Below are 19,001 nucleotides of genomic sequence, written 5' to 3'. Positions count from 1 at the left end.
ATGTTCCCAAAACTGGGAACAAAAGGTGAGGATTTCTTATTTTCCTCGGCATGCTGATTGCATGTTACATTACGAAGGGTGCGATGTGAATGAGATTTCAAAACTAATTTCAACCAGGTCCCTTCACGTACCTTTTGCTTTAACCAGAAATTTTCCACGCTTACCAAAAATGGGAAAAATGTGCATTTGCCTTATATGCCCAGGACAGTGAATTGTCACTGATAATCAAAGGTGACATTAGAAAAAATCGGTTAATTTTCAGGGGAGGTTTCTCCCAAGAGCAGGTGATCTTATTCTCCACAGCAGCAAATCAGTCCAGCACTGGAGTCTGCCAGTGAAATACCAAATGGAAGGCATAAACCTGATTTTGTAAGGAATATAGCCCAGCCTCTGCCTGACCTGTGCCTAGGAGCAGATTTTATTTTTAAGTGTGTGAGGCAGAATTATCGGAGATTCATAGATTCATAGATAGATTCATAGATTTCTAGGTTGGAAAAGACCTTAGAGATCATCGAGTCCAACCATCCCTAATCCCCATTAAAACATATCCTCAAGTAGCTCATCCACCCTATTCTTAAACACATCCAGGGATGGGGACTCAACCACTTCCCTGGGCAGCTTATTCCAGTGGCTGACAACCCTTTCAGAGAAGAAATACTTCCTAACATCCAACCTGAATCTCCCCTGACTAAGCTTATGCCTTAGATGAAGAATCATGAGTCAGACCCGCAAAATCATGAGACTAGTCTCCAGCCTGATGAGGGTTGCATTTTTTTTCTGTTTTTAAGGGAACAGCTTCTGCCATGTGATTTGGGCTGCCCGATTTCTGAAGCTCCTTTGTCTGTCGGTGGGGTGTGGGTATGACTGTCAGCGCCCTCCTCTCTTGTGTCGTCCCCCCCAGTTGTGCAGCAGGGCCAGGCAGGGAAAAAGGCAGCGGGTCCAGGAGAAGGGATGTTGTATCGGGGCAGCGCTTGGCCAGCCCTGGTGAGCACGGCTGCTCGCTCGGCCCCCGTCCACACTTGTACCTCCAGGCAGGGTATTAACTGCTGCTTAAAAGGGAAAAGAACCAGAACAGGAAGGATTAAAGTACAATATTCCCTGCGAGCGTTGTCACCACACCGGGAAGCCTCCCTGCCTGTCGGATCACTGAATATTTGACCCACATTTGCCAGTGAGCACTGGCGGGTAGTCCAAGCCAGTGCTCTAAAAGAAATCCAGCCAGGTTACTTATTAAGATGTTTTTTATGGTATTGAGGGGGAAAAAAGGAGCCTGTCTTCAAAGTTTTTGCTCAGGCCTGGTCCACTCATAGATTTTGTACTGGTACAACTATTTCCATTAGAGGTGTGATATTTTTTACTGAAATAGATAAACCAATATAACCATTAGTTGGGGGAAGCTGTTGTACTGGCACAGAGGTGCTTTATGCCAGTACAGCTTATTCACCTTCTTGTATGGAAATAGAAATTTCAGCATAAATAAGCATCCTTATAGTGGTATAGCTGTTTCTACCCGAGGGAAATTACACCACTTTTACTACACCAGTATAGTTACAATTTTGTGTGTGGCCAAGCCGTCGCGGTGGTACACCTTCTGTGTAGAAAAGCCCTCGTGGTGACCAGCGTCTCGCTGTGCCAAAAAGCTGCAGAAAGTCAATAAGATTATTCAGGTATTAGTTATCCCACTGGATCAGGCTATCAAAATCTGGAGGAGGAGGAGGGGTGCTTTCATTTACTTTTGCTGGCCAGTAAAATAGTCTGTGTATCTGACGTTGACTGGCGATGGTGTTGCTGGTATCTAGAGGCAGCGGACAGATAAAATGAGAGTCCATATTTTTGTAACGCGTGACAATAGGAAGAGTTACTCTTACAATGTCTGTCTAAATTCGTTTTACAGACGGAGAATAAAGCTTTGGCAGCAGAAGGGTGTCACTGAGTGTCACTGTGCTTTGGAAATGAGCATCCTTCCCTTGCTCACACGTGGGTATCTCCAATTCGCCTCAGCACGATGTAGGAGCAGGAAGCCATTATCCTGTGAGAGAATAGCTTATTCAGTTGTCATCGCTTACAGATAGTATATGCCAAGAAAAAAAAAAAAAAGGGGGAAATACAACTTTTAAGGATAGTCAGCAGTTATGTGAAGCTTTTCACCTTAAAGTGCCTTGCAAACTCTAGTTATATTTAAACTCATGTCACTAGAGTACGTATGTGCGAGCTTATCTGTGTGGGTGCTCTGTCCTTTTTTATATGCTCTACATAAACATACAAGGAAGACAGATAGACAACACTCAGCAGGTCAGTGCATGTAACAGGAAAATGAGTGAACTGTGCATAGCAGTGGTTGGAAAACAGTTGAGCTCCTGCTGTCAGGACTCCTGTGGGAGGGGAGGGAAGGGAAGGACACTGTCTCACAGCTTCTAGTTGCGCTAAAAAAATGGAGTCAGCCTCTCCATTTCTGTGCTAAGAAAGATAGCTTGAAGAATGAAGTGGAAATGATTTTTAAATACCTGCTGACAGCGTGATTACTTATGCTATTATTGAATAGAGTATGCAGGTTGATGACCCAAGTCCTTTCCCACTGTATACAAATTCAGTTTTCCTCTTTCCCTTTAATAATTTAGAGATCGTTTTGGCAGTGTGAAAAAGAGTTTAATTCATCTGCTGTCTTGATGGCCATTATGAGAAAATCACAAAGTCAGAGCAGTGGCTTGATTTTTATGACTGAAGTCTTCTGCAGACGCGAGTCTATTACTCAGCTGCAGAGCTCTGTGGCCCTTGAAGCTGAGTTGCAGGGGTGAAGGTCACTGGTCTGCCAGCAACCACCTTGCTGTTACATGAAGTTTTAATCAGCAAATACTGGGCAAATACAGCTCTGGTACTGTACTGTTAAACATAATGGAATTTGCCCCACAGATGACTGTAGGTCCTTGTTAAATCAGCTCTGCCTATTTACCTTTCAGCTGCAGCTTAAACATATGAAATGTGCTGTAATCCAGCTTTTTCCACATCAGACTTGAAGAAACCACTTTCTCATAGCGTTGCATATAAAGAGGTAACATTTCTTCATTTGCCTCGCATATCAAAATTCAAGGCAATCAGTCATTCATTCTACATCATAAATAATACATGTACTCAGCCAAACACAAAAGGCTGTACTTCTGTCTGCTTTCCCTCCACGCTTTAATAAGATCATCTGAATTTCAAGATGAAATGTGCAGTCTCATATTTAAATCATTAGGTCCCTGTGTGGTATTTCGTCTCATTTTTGCAAGGTCAGGGTGGCCAGCGTGGTCAAAGAAAGCAAGAAAGATGAAGACTTTATCAGCAGAACGAGTGTAGCTGGTTCCCGTTGAGGAGGAAGTAGGTTACCCATAGAGGGTGAAGACTTGCTGGAGATTTGCAAGGGAGATGTAAATCAGTGGTTTCAGACCACAGCAAGGTGCACCTCCCCTGTGGTACGGTGTCCCGCAGGAGCGAGCCCTCAGCTCCTCTGTCGGTCCTTTCCCGGGCTTCCATGTGTTTTGCTGAAAGGGTAGCAGTCCAACTTTCAAAACGCGTGTGGCAACTTTTGGGAAACTGGGACGATCACCCAAAGGAAACAAAATTTCACAATTTCAGTATGTGGTCAGGAGCTAAAACCTCCTGGTTTCTGAGCAGTTTCTGGCTGTGATTTCCTCTTTGGAACAGAGGATGGTCCTGAGACCCAGCTAGCCTGGGGAGCATTTCTGCCTCCTCGCCAACTTCCCCTGTGACCCTGGGCAAGTCACTCCATTCTCACGTACCCCGGCTTCCAGTCCTTTGTTTGTGCAGGATATCCTCTCTGTTGGCCTCCCCTGTCCCGTCTGTTTCAAAAGAAACCTGACAGAGAACGAGGAGGTGTCTGAACTGCTGTGTATTTGTGAAGCACTGGGGAAGTCCAAGTCCTGGGCAGCAGTTGCGATCTTCCCAACATATCGCGGTTACAGTAAGGGGGCAATTTATTTAACCCATCTATGCTGGCTTCCCTGGATGTGAAACTGCAGATATTTATGGTGGGTTGCTGACTCTTAAAGATGTTGTTGGTCATGTTGGTGAGGCGCTTTGTTTGATTGAAGGTGCTAAGTTGTTGCTACTACCAGAAGGTCTCAGCAAGTGCTCTTATAAATGCACTGGGCACAGGAGTAAGGAGTATCTAAGTAAATGCTACAACTCTTATTAGCTTTAGCACAAGCAGGAGTAGGACCTCAATCACAAGCAGCTTCCAAAAAAGAGCAAGACAAAAATTTGGCAAGCAAAGCACAATATATTCTCATGTCATCTTTATATAATCGTTTAGCCAAAAAAAGAAAGTCACCTATAAATCCAGATAGGCCCAACAACTGAAATCTAAAGCTAGTTTACAGAAAAGGTTTCTAAAGCCCACACGGTCTTCTGTGAGATTACAAATGGATAAAAATGTTACCTTGAACCACAATAACCTGGACAACACCAGGACCACTTTCAGCAGAGATAGCTTAGGCACATAATAGATGTCAAAGTGCGTGATTAAAGCATGTAGAATGGGTAACACCAGCAGAAGTGTCACGCCTTGCCCCCTAGTTATACCTATGGTAAGTTTTGCCCAGCTAGTTATGTCTTCTGTCACGCCCAAAGCCGCTCTCCCTCTTCTGTGGTGCCCCTTACAGGACCTTTCAGGAAGCAGAGAGGAAATCAGAAACAGAGGACCTTTAAGGGGAGCTAACAAGGCTGTGGTGGAGGACTACTGACTGCAACCACAAGACGACTTTAATTCAAGTAAGCTTGTTCAGTAATAGTCCAGTTTGGGCTAGCTGTGGTCTTTTAGGCAGGTTACTTGTCCCTTCCACCATGTCAAGCTACTCTATGCGCCCACTGGCGTAGTGCTGAGCTGTGGCACAACGTGCTTCGCTCCTACCATCTCACAGGCAGCCCCATTTCCAGCTGTGATGCTGGGGGCAAGAGCAGACCTTGGCAGCTGGGGAGGAGCTCGTGGCATCGCCGCTTGGGGAAGAGGTCAGAGATTTTCAGAATTTCATGTCTCCTTACAGCCAGCATGGCCAGACCATAGTGGTCAACAGACCACTGACCACAGAGCAGTCACTGGCCCGCACTGAAGATTATTCATGAGAGGAATAGGTTGTTTCCCCCTCCAATTATCTTTTTATTGCTGAAAGCAAAAAAGAAACAAAAATCCTTTAATGATATGTTTTTTCAAGTCCATGGGTTCAAGATAAACTAGCAGGCTTAAGAAAAAAATTGTCCGTAGAGGACAAAGTGAAGAATTATGGCTATTCAAAACACCACATATTCTTTCTTACTGCTTTTGCTCTCTTCTCTAAGCTGCTGAAAGAAGATAGGCTGACAGGCGTGTTCCTGAACGATCCTTTGTACATGACGTATCTAGAAATCGAAATAAATACGTAGAATGAGTTATACCGAATGCCTTACATCTAAATTAATCACAACCCAGATGGAATGGGGATGATGTTGCACACACACGCATACACACAAGCAGCAGTCATACCTCCTGAAGAAGGTTAAAAAAGAAACCTGTAAGTGATGGATGAAAAAATCAGAGTCCTCTCTACATTTATTTAAACATGCATCCTCTGCCGGTGCTTATCTGAACCCTGAGCTCTTAGAGGCACTGATAAGCAAGACAGACTTATTAAAGCCTCATCTGAAAATCTCCAGAATGTGCACCCAGCCCCACGTCAGCTGAAACCCTGCTGTCCCAGGAGCCCCCAGGCTTATGCAGAAGCATTAACAATGCCTAAAAAAGCATGGTATATTGCTTCCCTGTGCCTCACCGCTCGCAGACTCCCCCTCCATAACTGGTGAGAGTCCATGGCTCCCCTCTCTCCTCTGCCAATACGGCTCAAGCATCAAGAAATATTTTCTTGTCTTCATATCTCCCAGCTCAACTTCATCCCTGGGTCTTGTGCCACACATTTTAAGCCAAAGACTGAGGTTTTCCTTAGAAACTCCCTACCCAGCTTCCCTGGCTCTTTCTGGCAAGCAACCAGGTCAGCTGCCAGGATAACCCTGGCTCCTCTGGAAAACAACCGAATGAGCCTGGCTTTCTTCCTCCCGGAGGCAGCAGGTCTTTCCAGCTGCCTGGATGGCTCAGGCTTCTTAGGGGGATTTTTCTGATGCTCAGGCAAATCTTACGGAGGGAAGGACGAACCTTAAACAGAGCAAGGACAGGAAGCCACCTTTCAAAAGCAGCCCTGTGCCATGTGCCTCCCGGAGCGCGATGGGACCTTTCAGGGTGGCCCCAGAGCCGCCCTTGCTGTCCCTCAGTGAGCGGATTCACTGGTGTTGGCTTTGCTCTCATTTTACACAGGCAGTCCTAGAGCCAGCTGGGATCTGGGCCAGTTTCTGGAGTAACTATGGTCTCAAGGGGTCATTTGACAGAAGACGGTCAAAGGGGCACAGCAAGGACCTGCTCATAATTTATCTCATCTAAGCACAGTCCCAGTAGCTGGGGGTTAGTGAAGGAATGGCCACAAATGCTTTTGGCAACCTGAGGCTTCTCCTCTCTCCTACCCACCACAGGGTCATTAATTAAAACCCCACCGTGACTGGTTTGCCTGGCAAAGCAGCTCCCCTGAGGGTGTGAATCTTGCCCTCAGATCCTAGACAAAAGTTGGTCAGTGACACAGCTCGCATTTTGCTACAGCTGTACATGGATGGTTTGTGAGCTGTTATTCTGTTTGGCCAGGTCTTTCCTAGGTGTTTGACAATAGCTTGTGAGCTTCCTAAAGCAAAATTTCCAATGGAGATGTAGAGCTGGAAAAGATCTATTCACTCTGCTGCTGCAAGCCACGCTTACTATTGCCCCATTCACAGATCATCACTTTTCTAGCACTAAGGTTTAGAGCCTTAATAGCAGCTGAAAGGCTGTTTCAGCCCTTCCTTCCCTTGTTTAAGCCTAGTCAACATGTGTTTGTGGGCAGTTTATATCTCTTCTATCCTTTGGAAATGTTGGATAAACGCTGTGAGTTGAAAAAAGGGCTAAACATTGACATTCATTAACTTCACCTTCCACCACAGCGAGCTCCCAGGCGCCGCCCTGCCTCTCCTCTGCAAGTTCAAACCTCATCCCTATGGCAGGCAGCTGCTGCAGCAGGACCGAAGGGCTGTTTTCTCCCTTATGCCGAGACCTGAGCTCACTTGCAGCCATGTAGCTGAAGAGCGTATTTGCGCAGCAGAATAGCTGGTAGCTGTTGTGGTAGAAATGGGCTCTGTAGTCTGCTCAGCCTTACAGGTGAGTACCTGCCTGCTTAACAAGCTGCTGGTTTGGAGCAATTGCTAGGATCGCCTTGTATTACAATAGTCCGGGCTTAAAAGCTTTGATGGCTCTGTGATAGAAACTTCTGCTCAAGACAGGTTGTTTTTTTTTCCTCTGTTATTATTCTAGAAGTGCATGAAGAAGTCCTAAAAGGTTTGCTTAATTCTTTTGACCTGTAAGGTAGTTTTATGATAGCTTCATTCCTGAGACGACTAATGAAGTGGATTGGGAGCTTTCTCTACCACGTGCCAAAGAAATAAGGTCATACATTTTTTAAGAAAGCATCTCAGCCTCAGGGAGTTCACTGTGTACAAACAAAGAGCTGGGCACATTTGGGTTCACTGGCATGATTGCTTTGCCAGTGGTGGTGGTACTCCACAGGCTCTCCTGCAACGGGGCACAGGTGGTTGGCTTTCTCTGAGTCCTCAGTGCTCACGTCAAGTAAGCCAGCAAGCAGCACACCTGAGAGTCTGAGCTGGGAGAAAAAAGAAAGAGACAGAACCTGAATTTCTGAGCTAAGTTTAAAGAAAATATATAAACAGCTTTCCTATCTTTTATGAGATGAGAGAAGCGGTCAGGCAGGTAGACTGGTTTTTTGTTATAGTTCTCTTTAAGGCAGTAAAGGAGTTGAATAAAAGGCACAATCTCACATCTTTCTTTCTTTTCTATGTATACTGAATATAAGAAGTGGTCTTATCTGATTAGAGAAGCAAAATCCTGACAGAAGGGGGAATGATGTATCATTTTCTGAGGGAATGTTCCCTGCTGGTTTTTGTAGCCCCCGCACCAGACTGTAAGCCTTTGGACGAGATAAACTCGGTGACCTCCTCATGGGAATTAAAGGTGGTTTGATTTTTTTCCTTTTCCTTTTTTCCTTACTGCTCCAAGTGATATGAAGCTTGGCTGGAGACATTAAAGGACATTAAATTACTCGGTTTCCAGATCTCGCTTTCCTTCTTAGAAGGACTGCTTTTCCTTTTTTTCTGCTTGATAATTTGTTGCTGCTGTCTGGAGAAAGGTCAGTCTTGCTCATACTGTACAGAATTTCTTTTAGATTTCTGGGTATTTTCTTAGATGGGAAGAGGTTAGACTCTGTACAGGTTCTGTCTTGCACAGAATTTTGGAAAAACTTCTCATAGTTGCGTTAATAGAATTGAAGTCCATTTGCAGAGGAAAATTGCTCTGTAGAGCGTTTGTGGAAGTGATTGCTGTATCAAATAGAGCTGACATTTTAATTGCTGGGTGCGGACAAATCCTCTTCTTCTAGAGTAAAGGCAGCCCTTGCTGAGTCAGCACGTGTAGCCTTCCTGTCCTGGCCTGAACACAATGGCCTGAACTTCTCTCTCTAATATGCTTCATCAATCACATATTTGATACTGGCTAAGCTAAAGCTCAAGCTCCTTGTAGGTGGAGGGAGCGGTGTGATAGCCAGGGTCCTCTCCTTCTAATGCTGAACAAGGAATTGTGTCAGGAGCAGGAAACCTCTGGTACCCCCAAACTTGCGGTGATACGCTGTTAGCTCTGCGGCTAGCTGTAGTTCAGAAACGCAGAGAGAGCAGGGTTATTTCTCAAGAGAGCTTGAGGAAGAGGCAGAGACTTGAATGTCTGCTCCATGTGCATTCCCGTAAGGACTTCAGTCAGGAGCTCACACTCAGGCCTGGGGAGGAACCACATCCTGGGCTAGAAGTGGTTGAGCGCTTTTACCCCACCAGATCACTCTGCGTCTGTGATACCAAGCTGTGGTATCAACCAAACCATTCTGGACATAATCATCAATGAAGATCTCTGTGGATTTACATCTTCTAAGCCACCCTCAGCTGGTTCCTGTCTGTGGCGTCCTGGCTGCCAGCAGTGCTGGTGGGAGACCCAGCTGTGCCCAGCTGTGTGCAGGGCAGGGTTTTGACACGGGTCTCCCACCAGCATCTCCCCAGGGTCCTGCAGTTACCGTGCTTGGAAGAATGTCATCTGTTTTACCCGGCGGTCCCACTGATCGGCACAGGCTGCTCCCTGCTCCAGGTGCCGCAGTGCCCATCTCCGCAGCAGCTCCGTCACCCCCAAGTGACTGTCAGGTGTTTGTTCAAGCTAAGCTATAAGGTGGCTGAAGGGGTCAGGCACAGGGGCTAAAGGAGGTAGGAAGAAGGTTTTCAACCCTCCCAAGACAGTTAAGTGGGAAGTTAAACTCCTATGTGAGCTGAGGACATGTGGAGTGATGCCGGGCTGGCACAGAACCAGCAAGCCACCAGTTGTGCCCCAGCCCTGAACGAGGCTCCCTTAGTCCCCTGGGAAAAGTGAGGGAGGGGACCAGGGACGGGATGGGCAGTTTTGGTGCTGGATCTGCGTGGCACCAGCCCTCTGGCCCTGGTAGTCGTGCCCTGGGGGGAGGCAGACGGGACACCCAGCCCATGGGAGCAGTAGGAGAGCCAGGGAGAAGTGGTGGGAAGGAAGGTGCTGTGGCTGGGGCAGTGCAGAGAGGCAAGCCCCAGCGAAGCGCTATTTTCAGTCCATACTCTCAGGCAGGATCTGTTCAGGGACAATATATTTCCCCATGGTGACAGCCCTGGCAGACGCTGCAAGCGTGGCTGGTCCAAAGCCCTGCTCAGGGGCTCGCTTCCTAATTAGGAAGAGAATTTAGGAAGAGTTCCTGAATTTTTGTTGCTGTTTGTTTACCAAGGCGCTGGTGGTCACCTTGCCAGGGCAAAGCACTTCTGCAAGCTGGAGGCCTTTGGAAAAAGCCTGCCAGAGGAAAGCCGATGGAGAAAGTATTCATGGTACGAACGGTCACGCGAAGACTCTGCACACAAAGGGATGCACAGGCTGGGAGCTGGCAAAGGAGCAATGATTTCTGAAGGTGTATTTAACCGAGAATAATGAACCTTATAGAGGAAGTGTCCCTACTCAGATTGCAGGAACGAGAGAGACTCCAGCAAATTAGGAGGCGAATGCAGGTAATATACAATTCTCCTAAGGAAAGTGCTTTATACACAACCAATAATTAACTTGTGGAACTTACTGCCCCAGCTGCTATTATTGAGGTCAGCTAAGAAATAAGATTTAAAAAGGCCCATGAATAATACAAATACCGAGTGTTGCACTGAGTAGAATAACAAATTACAAGGGATATAAATCACCATGCTTTAGATCATAAATAACAATAAATTGCCCAGTGATTAGAAGGCAACTTTTGCTAGGGGCAGGTTCCTTAGTAATTGCTCATTTTAGCACTTCTTGCCCTTTTTTTCTCTGAGCGCGTGGTATTGGCCACTGCCTCAACAAGACAAATGGTTTTAGACGGTAAGCAGGCATTTTCTGTACATGGTGTATTGTAGCGAAGAAATTCAGCATCTTCTCTTAGATAAGAACTGTTTAAGAGGGTGTTTCCCTTACAGAAAAACTCAGTAGTAGCTGAAAACCTGCAGTATGCTACTGTAATCTCTAATGTTGGGGAAAAGCTTAAAATAAATAAATTTTTAATTGGTTTAGTATTTTTGGCCTTCCTGGGTCAGTTCTTAATTTTTGTCATAATTTTGTTTGCTTATTTTCTTTGGGCTTTTTTAAGTAAGTCATAAAACAATTCCAAGATGAACTCTGTGCTTAGACTATTATATTTTTGTGGCACTTACTTTTGGCTGCTCTGTCAGACAAACTGATTTATAGATTGGATAAATGCATGTTGCTTCAGCTGACACACCAGAAAGCCTAGGTTTGAGCTATTTAGATTCCAGCTCCTCGCTAATAGAGATTAATACAGTTCTCTGAGTTAACATTTAATTTCTGGGCTGCCAAAAAGAAAGTAATTTGAAGCAGCTAAGAGACAGTCGTGGAGCTGAGCTGGGTACAAATTGAATCAAGGCTTTCAGAGCTCCTCTCGCTGAAGCGTTGCTCCCTGGCTCACTTCCTAGCAGGATGCAGGGCAACGTTATGGGCACAGGCGCTCTACAAAGACAGTTTGTGCTGTATCCCCATCCTGAGGTTTTCCATATGCTTTCTTCATACTCAGTGATTAAGGAGGGCTCAGGTGGCACCACACAGCTGCTCTTGGGATGAGGAATGTGTGCTTGAGTCAGAGCTTTTGTAGCTTGAGTCCGTCTGTATAACGGGCCAGACTAGACCAGTGAATATTCCGGTGCCACTCAACTCTGCAGGGCATCTCGATGGGTATTTTAGCCTTTCAGCACGCGTGACCACAGTTCATTGTATTAACAGATTTTTTTCCTACAATGAATCATTACTGCCTTCATCTTACTTTGAAGAAAAGGTTCTGTTTGAGCAACAATTGTGTTACTTTTCTGTCTCTCCCCCAACACTGCCTAAAACACAGCACTGCACCCTCCTGAGTATCTCTAACCCTTTCCTCAAGCTCAACTTGCCACCATAGCAAGGCATGCCTGGCTGGAACCAAGCTTGGTCATCTCCCCTTCACTGGGCAGCCAAATCATTGGCACAGCGAAAACCAGACCTCCACGTGACACCAGAGCTTCTCCTAGACTGCGTCTGCCCATTCTCTCTATGGGGAAGCATGACCCGTCCTGCCCCAGAGAGAGACTAATAATACAGTCTCCAATGGTTTGGACCAGCTGCTTTCCTAAAATTAAATGCATTGGAGTGCCTGGCGTTTCTTCTGAGGAAGTGTTCGTAAATGTTAGGCAAGGACTTTACGCCACCAGTTATCATTTTACAGGATGTGCTAATAAGGCGATGCTCAACAGAGCACATACGGCGCTCGTACCGCACCAGCAAAACTATCAGCAACACGCGTCTCCTCAAAAGGGGAAAAGCGAACAGCATGGTGGGTTTAGATTCAGAGAGCAAAGAAACCAGAAAAGATGTACTTGCACTAAAGGCAGCCTGCATCTTAACTCCGTACTGATGACATGATTTCCAGTTCTTCCATAGTATTTTTCATGCCTGCACTATTTTTCATCCACAAACACACAGGCACACACGTATTTACTGTGCAGAAAGGTGAGATAGATAGTCGTGATCTTTTAACAACTTTTGGTGATTCAGGCCAACGTGGTGCAGTCCTCTCCTAGTGCAGCCTTGGCCAATGTCAGCAGCTGGCTCCGGAGGTCTGGGTGGGAAGGGGACACGAAGGGGAACAAAGGGCCACGCTCAAAATGGTGACCTCCCAGTGCCACCTCCTAAATGGCCTGTGGCCACATAGTATCTACCTGGGAACACAAATGTTTAGCAAGAGGCTTTGGTTTGTTTTACATAAGGTTTCTGTCCCACTTCAGGGCACTTATCAGCATTCACCTGATTGTTCGGTGTCAAATGGTTCTCCTAACTTTATTCAGCTGGGTTCTTCTCAGGGAAGGACGCTGTTCCCATCCACTGAGTCCTTGACAGGGCAGTTAAGTCAGCATGATCCAGCCTTTTTCTGGGCCTCTGGATAGTGAGAAAGTAGATGAAAAATAATAGAGCCTTGAGACCAAAGGGACAAGACGATTATTGAGGTTAATGATGTCTCAGATTGAATTGACACAATTTCAGCGGATCACAGGAGGAATTTATGGTACTCGGGGATGAGACTCTGCGCCCACACAGACAACTGGGCATTCCTCCCACCACGATGTTATCTGGCCTGCTGCGCCTAGCACATAAATCCACTGCTGCTTTCCCGTGCAAGGAATCCCACGCGGGACCAAAAAGGGTTGTGGCAGTCGTTCCTCTGGCCCGTTCCTCCTCTTCCAAGATCCTCAGCTTTCAGTGGCATTGCTGAAGCATGCGGAGCTGCGGTGCACACATGTGCCTAAACATGCACATGTGCTGCGTGCACTGGCACACGGAAGAAGGCATGCGTAAGGGTGAGGAAGTTCTGTCCCAAATGCTTCCCAGAGTCTCTTCCCACCTCTGCCTCTGCTTTTCACCACAGCTCAAGAAAATCTGATTTTTCACCATTGGCTGAAAATTACTAGAAATATTGTAGCATTGACAATTGCTGTGAAAAGGAATCCTTCTCATACGGAGCTGCAAACTAACTTAGAAAACATGTAGAGGTGAAATACCATCCACAAATCAAGTAAAGCGGATAGTTTAAAACGATACAATTAAATACTTTCTTTTTCCTAACTGTTTTCCTAAATGAGTTTTACTCCATGACCGAGTTTTGTTGGAAAAAGACTCCTGATTGCAAGCAGATTACCCCAAAATTCTTGTTTGTCTGTTTGTTTGCAGAAAGAACTTCGTTCCCCCCTAGAGAATGGATAAACTGGCAAACTGCTCACAATGACTGTTTGCTCATCCTCATTTCAGGCCTGTAATTGATACACTAAATGATGTGATATGTTTCTATTCCCCTGGTGCTACGATTAGATGACTGGACCTCTTTTAAACAGAAGAATAATGAAAAACTGACCGGTGAATAATAAATCTTTGTTTGCACACTAATACTCTGTTGCATATCAGGTGTGGTGTAAAAAGTGGCTATTCCCCAAACAATTTGCTCAAACAAAACCCTTGTTCTGAATTCAAACACTGTTTCTGCCATATCCAGTCATCTGTAGCCGGAGGCTTCGCAGAGAAAGTGTGTTTCAAGGAGTGATTTAAATGAAAATGGGCGGCTGCTTGGATCATAAAAGAGGGAAGGAGTTCCAAGAATGAGAAACAGTGTGGAAAAAAGGCCAAAATCATAAAATGTAAATTTGTACTTTCAGGAATCATTCACTACTTTTCAGACAAAAGGAACCACTTACCCTCTGCTTGCTGAGAAATGTGTCCCCGGCTCTGGGAGAAGGGGAGGTTGTGAGTTTGATGGGAAGACGATGGGTATCGTAAAAGGGGAGCTCCAACCTGAGCAGGTACCACCTCTGCATCCCCGGATTCAGGCTACGTGAGCTGCGCCTGAATCCCCACACTGCTGGCAGGCCAAGGAGAGGCTCCAGTGCAATCCCAAGGGACTTTGCTTTTTGAGCAGAAGGACATGGATTCTGCACCAGCGTGGCCTGCGAGGACTTCACCACTGATATTTTGATGGAGATTAAGGAGGAGCAATGACTTTTAAGAAGAGTTAGAGAATGCGTCCACATGCACGAGCACCACACGTGTCAGCGGCAGATATGATGTGCCTATAGAATGTGGGTGCGTGTGCGCGCGTGTGTGTATAAAGCATCAGGCTGACAATTGAAGTTGGTTTCTAAGAAACAGTTTGTTTCTGACACAGTTTGGTGACGTGATAAGCCTGGCTGTTTGCTGAGGCTGAAGAGTTAAAATTGTCACATGCTGTGCAAAGGATTTTTATATCATTATATTAATCTTAAATTAATTTTAATCACTTTATTAGATTTACTTAGGTATCTGGGTATCTGCTTTGTTTCCTTGATTGGATTATCCATTATGAGGACTAGATTTCTCTCAAACGTGGTGATACGCATGTTGCTATAGCTACCTCGGTTCTGGCTATTTTTTCCGTAAAGCAGGAGTTCTGAACAGCCTTCCTGTTCCAGCTTCTGAAACGGTTCGCCCATAATTTTTGTATACATGCGTTATGTTGCATTTAAGACTTCAGGAGTTTGCATTTCATTTGCCTCTTGAGAAACGATAAGGACCTTCGTCTGAGGACATTTAAACTTCACTTAGGTACAGGAGGGAATAAAAGGTATTTGAAGAACACCTTTAAAATTAAGAATTCACGGAAGGAACAGTGAGGAAAGCCTGGGGAAGGAGAAGTAAAAGAAAGAAATAACTAGCAGAAAGGTAAAGAGGAAAGGCCAAAAACTAAATTGCAGCAGAGGTGTGAAAGCTCAGCAGTCAGGCAGCTATCTATAAGGTGCCATTCACAAGGAAATCCTAGAGATAGGGGAAAACACTTCCAGCTTTCTTGGGTGTGCTCTGCCTCTGGCGTAGGGCATCACTGGAACTTGCTTCCTGCCAGGACCAGGAAAGAAATCTGACCGGAGGTTCGATTTCCCCATGTGAAGCCTCACTAGAAAGAATCCTCTGGAGATGTTTTCTGAATACCAAGAGTCTGATACTGTCTATCTAGAGTGGTCCAGGTGCACACTGCAGTCCACATTCACCAACAACCCTCTGACACTTGCGCTCAGATGAGAGTCTAAGGGAGAACGGAGGGGTGTGCAGGCAGGTGGGCGAAGGAAGGTGTGAAGAAGACATTTTGCGACTATCGTGCAGACAGGACAGATGAAATTTTACTGCAATTACCATCTATCCCATCTGCTCTTGTGGCCACGAATCACGAGCCATGCAATCCTTACATGGCTCCTGATGTTGCTTCACCTAGAAGCAAACACAATTTATAGCTTGGACTTTCTTATGCAATGTTCATACCTAGAGGCTGGCTGAGAAATACTGTAGAGTCGGTGGCACAAATGCAGAGCATGGGGTCAGGGGGTGCACCAGACTTTCCCTATTTGTGCTTGACAAGCTGTGTAGACATAGCCTAGAATTATCACCGTCCTCTACTCCATCGACATCTCTGGTATTTCCTCCAGGCCCTGCAACTGGCAGCACTGGATTCTTATTTTACCTGGCATCTGTTGTTTCCTTCAGACCAAATGGTAGCCAGTGTGTCTCATACACTTTAATATCATATTAGCAAAGCCCCAAAATATGTTTGAACACTGGGAATGTGGTTTCCTAAGGTTACACATTGTCAACTATTTTAAAGTGCGATTCAAGGTTTTTGAGCAAGGTAAATAAAATAGAGGAGAGAAGAAGTTTCTACCCGAGTAGGAGTTGTTAGCTTTCAGCCTGCCTGAAAAATCCTTGAAGTTGATTCAACAAATAGGAAAGAAACAGTTGGCTCTCTGAGGCACGCCCTACCCCCTTGCAGCCTCACCTTGACCAGCCCCAACTGTTTGGACCGAAGAACTGACATTTAACCTTGATTTCACATTTCATGGAATGCCAAGTCCAAAGGCTTTTACTATTCAACAGTTCGTCTAAGCAGAAGGGTGTGACTCTTTGCAGAAACTGAGATTTCAGACTCGACGAGTATCAAGTTACACACTTATCGTGTATTGAATTACTTTACGATTTCTAATAGCACTGGGTAGACTGCCCGGGATGTGCAGTAAAATCTCACCATTCATCAGCAAATGCTGTAAATGTGACCTTATGTTCCTCGAATGAGCCGTAGATGCAGTTCACATTTCCCTGACCCCATCTGTCACTCATCTTGCCTCTCCTGAGGCCTCTCCCAGCTCCCTAAGGACACCCTTTCCAAGAAGTAGGCAGGTCCCTTCACTTCTTTCTCAGTTACAAGCTAATGATCCTCTTACTTCCATCTCCAGGCTATACCTTCACACCAGCTGAGCGTGACGCTTGCCCTTTACGTGCTGTGGGACCTCTGCCTGGAATTCAGCTCGCGCTTTGGGAAGGCACGACTCAAACAGCCTCTTCTCTAGCGAGCCTGGTTACACTTTAGGTCAGGCTCTCTGCATGCCATCTTTTGCAAGTGATGAGTTCCTCTCTTCCCGCTTCCAGGAATCAGGCCGGTAGCAGATCACTGTCTTTCAATTGCTCTCTCAGAAGCTTTGGCAAACGACCCTGCCACTGGGCAGAGGAGCACGGACTGAGGAGTCACCTTGAAGCTGTAAATCTGTTTGAGGGGATGCTGTTTAAATAAGGCACTGTTTTGATCTTCCCTTTTTTTAGCAACCACTCATGATCTAATGCTAATCATTCAGATAAGGATACTCTGCCACACAGATACACTGAGGTTATATGATATGCAGCTAAGTAATACATATTAAAGTTTGAACTTTGTGCTAAGAAGCTAATGATCAAGTTATCCACATCAAGGACACCTTGACCTGGTAACCTTGATAGAGACAGCTTCCCTTTCACCATGGGTGAGATGCAGAGGGCCATGCTGGTATGCCAGTTCCTGATAATCTTAAAGCATTGCTTTGCCTGGAGATCACTTCATCTCTCCCGGGCACAATCTTGGTCATTACCCACTGCTCTACTTTGTCAAATGCCTTCTGGATATCAAGATTTGAAGTATACAGAACATGCATCAAAAATCAGTATCCTGCCAAAATATAGCAGAGGCTGACTTCTGTAATCTCTATACAGAGATATCTTCATCAAGGTGTTTGAAAATCAACGGTAAGAAAGAAGTGGTGCCTTTCCCAGCCACTGATGACCTTTTGTCGAGCGAGCTGTTGCCTTCCCTTCTTTACTCATGATAATTTCACGTTTACTTCTCTCTCACTCTCCCCCACTGGCATCATTTCCTTTGAAACCGGTTGATCTCACTGTTACCCGCTTTTCTTTTTTTTTTTTCCCTTGCACATGCAGCCTTAATAGTACAGAGCACCTTACCTCTCTTTTATGCTCAGGAGAGAATCTTTGAATAAGAAAGGATTAAAAAGACTGATCTTCCATTTCGCTAGCTCCATGGATTTAAATCTGTTTATGCTAGTGAGGTCTCCAGCACAACATATCTGCTACGTGTTCAAAGACTTTGCTCATCTTGGTCCTCGCTTTGTAATCTGTGTTTTGAGAACTAGCACTTTGCCACTATCAAGAAACTACACTTAAACAGGGAAATATGACTTATTTTGAACTTTAACGTTATGGGACATTCAGCACTAAACTGTTTAAGAGTGAATGTTTACCTTAAGTTTTAGAAAGAAAGATATTCTTTATATTTTCTTAAAGTAGCCCATCGTGCAATTCAATTAACTGCTCCGAAATAGCAGAATAATAACATTTAATTACACTGGGATGCAGTGAACTCCTAGCACACTTGTTTGATCAGAAGTAAATGTTGTATCTGCAGAAGTTTTTTAACAATGTGTTATGACTACAGCATGTCATATAATATGTTATTAAACATGATAGAGAAAGTAATATAAAAACATCTGTTCTGTAGAACAATTACATTTTAACACAAATATCTCTATATATTACCAGCCTGCTACAGAAAATTAAAAGCTATAATAAATATGATTGAATTATCTAATGTTTTATCTCCTTCTATTTTCAAATTTGGCTTGGGCATCTTTCAACTTTCAACTACTGACTGCTCAGCATGGTATTTAAGTTACCCAAAGACATATTATATAATTTATTTATATAACTGGTTCCAGCAATATGCTGAGTGTTGTTTGAAGCACAGTGATAAAAACGGCTCTCGACGCAAATTATTTACAGTCTAGATAGAGGCATGGTCCAATTCCCTCACAGCCTGAAAGCTCAAGACACAAACAGCCTTTCAAAATGTTAAGGATCGCACTGGTTTCCAGAAATTTTGCTCCATACTAGCAAGCTGACCCTGCGCCTTTTGCCCAAAGTCTCTGTGGTGGACAGCAGCGTTAGATGGAGTCACCTTCCAGTCTGTCTTCAGGAACCCTTGGTCTCTTGCTGATGGGCTCCAGAATTGAACAAAGGTGATTTTGATTGTAATCCACTTCATGTCCAGTTCTTGCAGACTGGAATGCAGGGGTCTGCCTGCTCAGGAGCGAGACAAGGGACCTGCTCTGCTCCTTACACCACTGAGGAAAAACCTGTGTAAACTGTGAGGGGAAGGGATGGGTTCTGCCTCAGAAAAGGAGTCTTCCGATAAGCATGGTGAATCATATAAAACACAGGAACACAGCGGTCTTTAATTAACCATTATGCAAAAAGGGGTTGCTTCAGCAATTTACTTGCATCAGGCATTTCTGAAATACGTGTTGTCCCACCCAGATTTTTCATGAGCTGTGATCTTGGGACAAGTCTCTACCACCAGCTGCGCAGGGGAGAT

Source organism: Tauraco erythrolophus, chromosome 3 (genome assembly GCF_009769465.1).
Source record: "Tauraco erythrolophus isolate bTauEry1 chromosome 3, bTauEry1.pri, whole genome shotgun sequence".
NCBI lineage: Eukaryota > Metazoa > Chordata > Aves > Musophagiformes > Musophagidae > Tauraco > Tauraco erythrolophus.
The sequence above is the reverse complement of the archived record's forward strand: the minus strand, read 5'-3'. Positions refer to the sequence as shown.